This window comes from Sciurus vulgaris, assembly GCF_902686455.1.
Source record: "Sciurus vulgaris genome assembly, chromosome: 10".
NCBI classification, from domain to species: domain Eukaryota; kingdom Metazoa; phylum Chordata; class Mammalia; order Rodentia; family Sciuridae; genus Sciurus; species Sciurus vulgaris.
The window spans coordinates 47,371,698-47,381,938 of NC_136470.1; the positions used below are offsets into that span (position 1 = coordinate 47,371,698).

A 10,241-nucleotide genomic window follows, 5' to 3' on the forward strand; every position below is an offset into this window, starting at 1 on the left:
CCAAACAAACCAAGATGCCCCAATAAGAGAATCCACTGACAACACATGAGAAGAAATATCTGAAAAGGAGTTTAGAATGTACATAGTTAAACTGATCTGCAAAGTAAAGGATGGTCTAAAAAAGTGAAATCAAAGAGAAAATACACTGAAAGATGACTCCATTAAAGAGTTAGAGGTTCTGAAAAAAAAAAAAAAAAAACAAGCAGAAATGCTTGATATGAAGGAATCAATGAACCATATTATATATTCAATGGGAAGCATCATCAACAGACTAGATCATTTGGAAGAGAGAATTTCAGGCAATAGAGTCAAAATATACAAATTTGAAAATAAAGTTGATGATGCAGAAAAGATGGTAAGAATCCATGAACAGAATCATCCATCCCAAGAAATATGGGATAACATAAAAAGACCAAATTGAAGAGTTCAGGATAGATGAAGGAGCAGAGGATACAAACCAAAGGAATGCACAATCTTTTCAATGACATACTATCAGAAAAGTTCCCAAACCTAAATAATGAAACAGAAAATCAAGCACAGGAGACTTATATGTCAATAGACTTAAAAACAAGAATCATATTATCACTTCAATAGATGCACAAAAAGCATTTGACGAAATACAGCACCCCTTCATGTTCAAAACACTAGAAGAACTAGGGGTAGTAGGAAGATATCTCAACATGGTAAAAGCTATATATGCTAAACCCAAGGACAACAAAATTCTAGTTGGAGAAAAATTGAAAGCATTCCCTCTGAAAACTGTAACAAGACAGGAATGCCCTCTTTCACCACTTCTATTCAACATCATCCTTGAAACTCTAGCCAGAGCAATTAGACCAAAGAAATTAAAGGCATACAATAGGTAAAGAAGAACTCAAACTATCACTATTTGCAAATGACATGATTCTATATTTAGAAGATTATAGGGGATTCTGCCACATCCAGCATGGGTGTGGGAAAGGGTTTCTGGAGGAAGAAGGTGCTGGCTGTAGATTAATCAGTAAGAAACTTATTTAATAGAATAATCACAGGAGACAATTATTGTTTTAAATTGAAGGTGGGGTGATGGAGTGAGCCATGCCAAGATCTGGCCTCTACCAACATGGTGGAGTCCACCTTCCCTTTATTTATAGTCATACAGGTGAAGGGAAAATAGGAGGAACTTCTATGAGGGAGAGGATAGGGTGGAGGTAAGGAAGTCAGATGCTTTATAGCAGGTCATCCCAGTAGGAATAGCATTTCCTCAGGTGGTGAGCCACTCTGCACAGTGTCACCTACCTCAGGCTCTCTGAAACAGTCTCTCATGACTGTCAGTTCCTAGGAGTCAGATTTCCATGTCCCATGGCTTAGTCAAGCCTGATTCTGCTAGTCATGGATGACTTCCCACAGAAGATCCAAAAAATTCCACCAAAAAACTTACAGAATTAATAAGTGAATTCAGCAAAGTAGTAGGATATCAAGTCAATATCCATAAATCAAACACATTTCTGTACATCAGTAATGAATTCACTAAAAGAGAAATTAAGAAAACTACCCCATTCACAGTAGCCTCAAAAGTAATAAAATACTTGGAAATCAACCTAACAATAGAGATGAAAGACCTCTACAACAAAAACTACAGAACACTAAAGAAAGAAATCGAAAGCCTTAGAAGATAGAAAGACTTCCCATGCTCCAGGAAAGGCAGAATTAATATTGTCAAAACTGCTATACTACCCAAAGTGTTATTCAAATTTAATGCAATTCTTATTAAAATTCCAATAACATCTTCATAGAATTAGAAAAAGCAATTACAAAATTCATTTGGAAAAATAAGAAGCCCAGAATAGCCAAAGCAATCCTTAACAAGAAAAGTGAAACAGGGGGATCCCAATACCAGACCTTAAACTCTACTAAAGAGTTATAGTAATAACAACATCATGGTATTGGCAACAAAACAGACATGTAGACCAATGGAACAGAATAGAAGATACAGAGACAAACCCACATAAATACAATTATCTCATACTAGACAATGACAGCAAAAACATTTACTGGAGAAAAGATAGCCTATTCAACAAATGGTGCTGGGAAAAATGAAAGTCACAGGTAACAAAATGAAGTTAAACCTTTATCTCTCATCCTGCATGAAACTCAACTCAAAGATCATCAAAAATGTAGGCACTACAACTGAGACCCTGCAACTACTGGAAGCAAAAGTAGGCCCAAATCTTCACCATGTCAGCCTAGGATCTGACTTCCTCAATGAGACCCCTAAATAACAAGAAGTGAAATCAAGAATCAATAAAGGGGATGGATTCACAATAAAAAAAAAAAAACTCCTTCTCAGCAAAAGAAACAATAATATGAAGAGAGAGCCTACATTTTGGGAGAAAAATCTTTACCACATGCACCTTAGATATAGCATTAATCTCTTGGATATATAATGAACACCAAAAGCTTAACACCGAAACAACAAATAACCCAATCAATAAATGGGCTAAAGAACTGAAGAGACACTTCATAGAAGAAGAAATACAATCATCGATCAACAAATATATGAAAAAAATGTTCAACATCTCTAACAATTAAAGCAATGCAAATCAAAACTACTCTAAGATTTCATCTCACTCCAATCAGAATGGCAATTATCAAGAATACAAGCAACAATAAATTTTGGTGAGGATGTGGGGGAAAAGGTGCACTCATACGTTGCTGATGGGAATGCAAATTGGTGCAACCACTCTGGAAGGCAGTATGGAGATTCCTTAGAAAACTTGGAATGGAACCACCATTTGACCCAGCTATCCCACTCATCAGTTGATACCCAAATGACTTAAAATCAGCATACTACAGTGATGCAGCCACATCAATGTTTAGAGCAGCTCAACTCATAATAGATGAATGGATAAAGAAAATGAGGTACATATATATGTAAACACACATATATATATGTATGTATATATATATATATATATATATATATATGACGGAATATTACTTATTTAGCTTTTAAGTAGAATGAAATTATGGCATTTGCTGGTAAATGGATGGAGTTGAAGAATATCATTATGCAAAATAAATAAAGTATTATGCAAAATAAATATTATGCAAAATAAGCCAATCTCCAAAAAACAAAGGGTGAACATATTCTCTGATATGCCAATATTAATTCACAATAAAGGGTGGGGGCTCTAGGGAAGAATAGAGTTACTTCATATGAGGTAATGAGGAGTAAAGGGAGGGGAAGGGGGATGTGCATAGGAAGGACAGTAGAGTGAAACAGACCTTATTACCTCATGTACACATGACTAATGTGATCCTACAAAATGTACAATCAGAAAAATGAGAAATTATATTCCATGTATGATCTATCAAAAAGTATAAATGCAGGAATGTTATCAGACATCCTTATCAAAACCAAATGATTATCTGAAAGCCAGTTTCTAACAGCTAAAATGTCATTGTACACTAGTATGGAAAAATAACATTTTTTCAGGTATGTTTTGGGCTATAAATATGACCAAATTTCTGAATTAAAAAAAAAGTATAAATGCATTCTACTGTCATGTGTAACTAATTAGAACAAATAAAAAATTAATAAAAATATTTTTTAAAAATTCATTGAAAGTGTCTAATTCACTCCCCTATTAAACCTCACCAAAGGTTAACATCTCTTCTTCAAATTACCCTATGCTGTCCCTGAATACTAGCACAGTTAGAATATTTCAGGTTTGTGACAAGAAATGTATCATGCATTAAGCACACAGGGCTTGTCTAGAAATGTATGTATGAATTCCTAAAGTGGGAAAACTCTTGTTATATGAAGTACCCTGTTTCCACTCAATGATCTATGATCCATATAATTAACTTTCTATTTCCCAATTTAAAAGACATTTTATTATTGTAACTTTCTATCCAAGGATTAGGGAAGAATTTATAAAGTCTGACATATGAGATAGATTCAGTGTTTAAAAATATGTTACGCTTTTGATATTTTAAATAACTAAATGTCTAATTTTAGAAATGACAAAAAAAAATCAGAGTGAATTCGAATAATGATTTCTCTAGATTAGTACCCTTTCTGAGATAATATCCTTTCCTCTAGAAGTTAATGTCTGCATTTTTATTGAGTTACATGGAGATTCTACTCTGATCTCATTATTTAAATTTACACACCAATTTACTCCCAAGTTACTATATACTTATAGGAATTAAGTATTCATGCAAATGTACTACATATTTAATATGGGCAACAATATTTCAAATGCAGAAATAACAGTATGGTAAGATCTGCTTTCTTTTCTTGGAGACTTTGCTACAAGTCTTTGACTTTAACATACTTCCAATATGCAATTTTCAATAAAAGCCTACAATAGTTGTTCAAAATATACATAGTTTTTAAAATACATTTTGATTAGCATTTATTGGTGTCTCATTCTTTTCTACATTGACTTTAATATACCGTTTTCTATTCATTCACAAATTTCAGGGATGATTTTCTAGAGTTTTATCACTAGAGGTTTATAAATTGCCCTTTGTATTTTAGGTCTACTTCACTTTAAAATATCCTTAGGTTTGAATATTTTGAAAAGTATTTATGGATGTGAGAAATGCTCTTTTCTCATTATTTAAACAATATTCATTGATGATTAAGCTGAAAATACTTCTTGTATTCTGGAAAAGTTGGTTTAGTTTTTAATGTTGTCATTTTATTTAAGAGACATTCTATAAGAATTTAATAAGTGAAAAGTCATTTTTTCTTCTTTTGCAAAGTATAATTATTGTTGTTAATCAGAAACAATTTTATAATACATTCCAGAATTATTTTAAGTGGTCATTTATAGACTTACCTGTATATTTGGTGATAAAACTATATTGCCTTTATGCCTAGCATACACTGAATGAGCTGCTTACTGTGTGGCATGATTTTTTTCCATAGTGTCTACAATTTAGAGACAAACTAAAACAAAATAGACAAGCACAAAAACAATAAAAATACTAAAGTATCTTAAAGAAATGAACATTTATGTTTTCATTATAAATGTTAATCCATTCTTATGCCATGTTGACTGATAAATATTTTTACTATAACTACTTGGAAATATCATATTCTTCAGTATGGGGAAATTATTATTAAAAATTTGAACTTTAAAACACTGAGGAATAGATTATGAAAATCAGACACCCTCTCTACTCATGGTTCAGTGACAATAACTATATTAGTCTCAGGGCTTTCAAACATCTATGTTTTTACCTCTAATCATGTATTCCTTCAGTTTCTAGTGTTGTGAGACACATTTCCTCAGAGTACATCCATCCTTAATATAGGTTTTTTGGTTCATTGATATTTTGGGAACCATGTCCCTCAGATTAGGAATTCCTGCAGAATTATCTTGATATCAATGCCAAGGAAATCCCTTTAAAATCAATGGTAACTTTAATCTTGTCTGAAGGCTACCATAATTTTTGTCACTGTGATGAAAATACCCAACAAGAAAAATTTAGAGGAGAAAAAGTTTATTTTTAGTTCTTGGTTTTGGATGTTCGCTCCAAATTTAGCCACCTCCATTACTCTGGGGATCAAGTGAAGTAGAACATCATGGCGGAAAGGTGTGGTGGAGGAACACAACTTCACTCATGGTGGCCCAGAAGCAGAGAGACAGAGAGAGGAGAAGGGGCCACAGAGAAGATGAACCCTTCCCAGGGAGGACCCACATTCTCCAGTCGTGACCCAAGTGCCTACATAGTCTATTCAAACTAGGATGGACCAATTATGTAATAGCTCTTATAATCTAATAATTTTACCTCTGAACATACTTGCATTAGCACAGGGTCTTTTGGTGGGTACCTCATATCCAAACAATAATATTTTTCCTCTAACCCTCAAAAGCTCATATCCATGTCACAATGAAAAATACACTTAGTGCACCTCCTAGAGATAGTCTTAACAGGTCCATGATTGTCCTAAGTACAAGTCAAAAGTCTCATCAGAGACTCAAGGCAGGCTCTTGTGTGTGAACCCTTGAAAAAATCAAAAGTAAGTTTCATATAATCTACATATAATGCATAGAGTAAAGATTTCTATTCCAAAAGGGCTGTGTAGGGGCAAAGAAAGAAAGGATTGGAACAAAACAAGATCTAAACCCAGCAAGGCAAATGATTCTTGTAGCTTATTCTCAAGTATAAGGGGTACTCGGTAGCAAAATGTAATCCCCAAAGGGCATGCCAGCCCTGCACCTTTGACTTTGCTGGGTTAAGCCCATGTGTCCTGTTTGCCTTATTATTTCCTTTGCCAACAAATGTTCTACCATACTGGCATCTCTTAATCATGAATATCTACTGTAACTTTGGCATCCTTCTCACAGATTCATGCATTACCTGGTCAGGGAGAGCCTAAAGGATTCCAACCCTGCTACACTTTGCCTGGCCTCCCCCCAGGTCTTCCCTTGAAATATTGATGGAAGCCTCCATGACCCTTTAATTATAGCATGCTGTATTCCTACAGGAACATCACCAGGTGGATAATGCCAAGGTCTGCCATCAACCTGAGCAGTAGCTTGGACCCCCTGGCCTATGGGTGCAATAGCCTCTGAGTGCTGGGTGGCTAAGCACAGTGAAATAAATCCTGGAGAAATGACTTTCTGGGCAACCCTGTGTGAGCAGAATGCCTCTATGGTCTCATATTGCTTTTTGCTTTTACACTGTTGAGCCTATCATGTGTGGCATTTTACTGAGTCTTGAGATGTCCTTAAGAAAGAGTTCAAAGAATTCATATTATCTCTGTGCAAAGTCCTTAACTTCTTTAGGGTGGCAGTAAAATCTTCAGAGTATACAGGTTTACACACGATTTTCTGGCAATCTGCAATATTTGAAAATCTTTCTTCTCTCCTTTTTACTCCCAATTCTCATTAAAAAAATACTTATGCCAATGCCTGAATGCTGTGTTGTTTTGAAATTTCCTCTGCCAGATTAATTTGTTCATCACCTTTAAATTCAGCTTCACACTAAGTCTCCAGACATGAGAAAATGTAGACAAGGTTTTTGCCAAGATATAACTCAAGGTCTTTGGTCCAATTCCCAAAAGAATTCTCATGCCTCTCTGAAACTTCATGAGCAAAGTGGTTTTTTTCCTCATTCAAATATCTGTTCTGTGTCTTCTGATCTTCCACTAAAATTGCCCATTAATTTCTGTTTGCAGTGTTCTAAGGCTTCTCCAGCTTGTATCCTCAAACTCTTTGGAACCCTCCCACAAATCAATATGAAAAGCTAAACCACATGGTGTCATTATTCACAGCAATGTCCCCACTTCTCCACACCAATTTCTCTGTTAGCTTTCCCTTGCTGTGACAAAAACACCTAAGAAGAACTAATTAGAGGAGGAAGAGTTCATTTTGAACTCCTGGTTTCGGAGGTTCAGACAATGATCTGTGGGTCCATTGACCTGGGTCTTAGGGGAGGTGAAACATCATGGTACAAAGGTGAGGCTGAGGAACACTACTCTGCTTATGGTGGTTGGTATACAGAGAGATAGGAAAAGATTTCAGGGAAGAGGATGCTTCCATGGCATAACCCCAGTGACCTACCTTCTCCAGTCATGTGTCACCTGCCTACTTACCACTGAGTTAGTTCACTCAAAATAGGACAAACTAATTACTTTAAAGCTGTCATAATCCAATAATTTTATTCCTGAATATTCTTGCATTAACATAAGAGCTTTTGAAGAATACCTTAGATCCCAATAATAATAAGGCACAAAGCATATTTATATAATGGAGAATAAACCAAGGACCTAGATCCTTAAAAAAGAGTCTTTATAATAGTAACAGCCTCTTGAAGTAGGTTTATTCTTTTGTAAATAGTGTCATTTAAGGAAATATTTCCTTTCAGAAAAAAGAACTATACAAATAAAACACAGGATTGAACTTCTTAAAAATGTGGGCTTTAGTTGAGCTCACACTTTTCTACATATAACTCAGATTTAGGATTCTCCCATCCAACATGTTTCTAAGCAAAATCGAATTTAAAAGTCTATGCTTGCAAAACTCCAAGAAACCCAACCACCTTAAACAATCCAGGAGAGCACTTTATCATCTCCAAGACATTGTATATTTTTTTCACTTGCACCAAAAAAAAAAAAAAAAAAAAAAAAAATTTACAGAGCTGGTTCCAAAATTCACCTAATACAGAATTTGTTTTAAATGCATTATCCCACACAGTATGCTCTAAATATTGACATTTAATTTCATAATAAGTTAAAGACAAGAAATGCTTATCTTTTTAGAAACAAGATACACCATCACTTATCATGTTCAAACACTATTGCATTTTGACTTCCCTAATTTGATAAAGCATTCATGAAATAATCTGCCAACTAGTATTAATATACATATAGTAACATCTTTAAGCAGCTATAAGTGTGGTAAATTGTTTATTAGGTATGAACTTTACAAATATTGTTTAACAGTGAAGTGGGAGAGTATAAACCCTTCTCAAGTTGCATGGTGGAGATGCCCAATAGTGGGTTTGACTTGTGACCCTTTCCAAAGCCACCATTCTTGTGGTCAGTGGATATCAGCCTTTGCTTTTCCCTGTCTTGTGAACTGGTTTGGTGATTCACCGTGTCTCAGGATATCTTCTGACAACTTTATGGAATGGGTCAATGAGGATAAGCCAAAAGAATCTGTATGTGAAATCTTCCCTAATCCAGTCAGAATTCAAGACGCTCAGAACCCCAGTGTTGCATCCAGCTCACTCCTGGCCATCGCTGAAGGTTTTGAGCAAACTTTAGCTGATTTACACAATGATGGATAAGTTTGCCATAGGTTGGACCCTTGGAAACTGGGCACATATGAATCCTACGAACAAGAAAACCTTGCTTGGCCTTGTATCCCAGTCTGTTTGCTTTATCTGAATGGGAGGGATGGGGATTTCTGTGGAGCACCGAGAACTAGTGGTATTGCCAGCAGGGGACCCACAGAAGAAAACACATCACATTGGAGTGCTTCTTCCTCCATAGCTCCTGGACGTATGTGTATGCTACATGTACCCATCTTGACTTATCTGATGACTTTGCCAGATTGAAAGGAAGGAACCTCTCTCCACTATTCAGATGTTTTTAGTCCAAAATCCATTTTCCAGGAATTTCCAAAAACATCACTTCTTTTGTCTCACTAGCTCCAAATAAGACATACATCTTCATCAACAGATGCCTAAAGTAATTGTTCAAAGAATTAGGAATGGGGGATATCATAAAACATGATATTATTAGAAAAGGGAAAGAGAATCAAGGGATGGAGTTCTGGCAATGAAAATGTCCATTAAAATAGAGTGTGCACATTCCATTCAATTTAGAGTTTCTCAAATTTCTGATCTCAGCATTTGCTTACACTATTAACCCCTATTGTGTTTTTGTTTAAGTAGAGTTTATCTATCAGTATTTAACTTATTAGGTGCAAAAACAGAAGAATTTTTAAAAGGTTATAGTCAATCAAAATAAAATAATCAACGAATTCTACCTTAACATAAAAACAACTTGAAGGAAATATACACTGAATGCCCTCTTACTTTTGCACTGCTTGACACTGGGAATATAAGTCAGATGTAACATGGTGGATGCAGGAAGAAAGTCGGACTTCATTCTGTTCTCCCATAGTTAAAGTTACTGTTCATTTTACTTTTAAAATGTTGTCCATATGGGTTTTCCCTATTCTTTCTTAAATTATGGTCAAGTTCTGATCTTATCACCTAACATGAGTTATTGAAGTTGGTCTCTTTCTAGTCAACTGCCAAATTAGTTTCTGAAAGATACAATCATGTTACTCTGCTGCCAGGAAGACACCAAGGTATTATGGCTCTAGAAAAATTTAGATTCCTCGAAGTGTCATTTACGCTTCTCAGTGATATGACCCATTCCCCTTCTTCCTTCCCACACTCATCACAAATTCCCTACAACTCTTTGCCACTTTGATGACTGTCTCACTGTTCACTTGTGTTTCTATACACATAGACACTCATTTCCAAGAACATTGATCCTGGTCATGCTAATTTCTGGTTTGCTCTACTGATCAAAAATTTTTCCATCTTTAAAGGTATTTTTTACTTATGATGCTATGTAATAACTAAATATTTCAGGAATATAGTCCCTTGTTTTTGAGCCTCTGAGCAGGCAAAGAAAAGGCAGTATCAATTTATACTCCAGCTCCCTCTTACTTACCTGGTTAAGCCTGAGCAAGTTACTTAACATGTCAATGTATGAGGTT

At 35.2% G+C, this 10,241-nt stretch overlaps 1 pseudogene across 1 annotated transcript in view; it reads right to left on the minus strand.

The window, feature by feature from the left end:
* LOC306637618 (large ribosomal subunit protein eL15-like) overlaps nucleotides 1-9,632 on the minus strand; it is a 51,902-nt pseudogene extending 42,270 nt beyond the window's left edge. The window contains exons 1-2 of the transcript in view: nucleotides 9,547-9,632; nucleotides 8,626-9,083 (exon numbers count right to left, since the gene is read on the minus strand). The product of the transcript in view is annotated as a large ribosomal subunit protein eL15-like (transcript). The remainder of the gene's footprint in view (nucleotides 1-8,625; nucleotides 9,084-9,546) is intronic.
* Nucleotides 9,633-10,241: the final 609 nt, after the last annotated feature.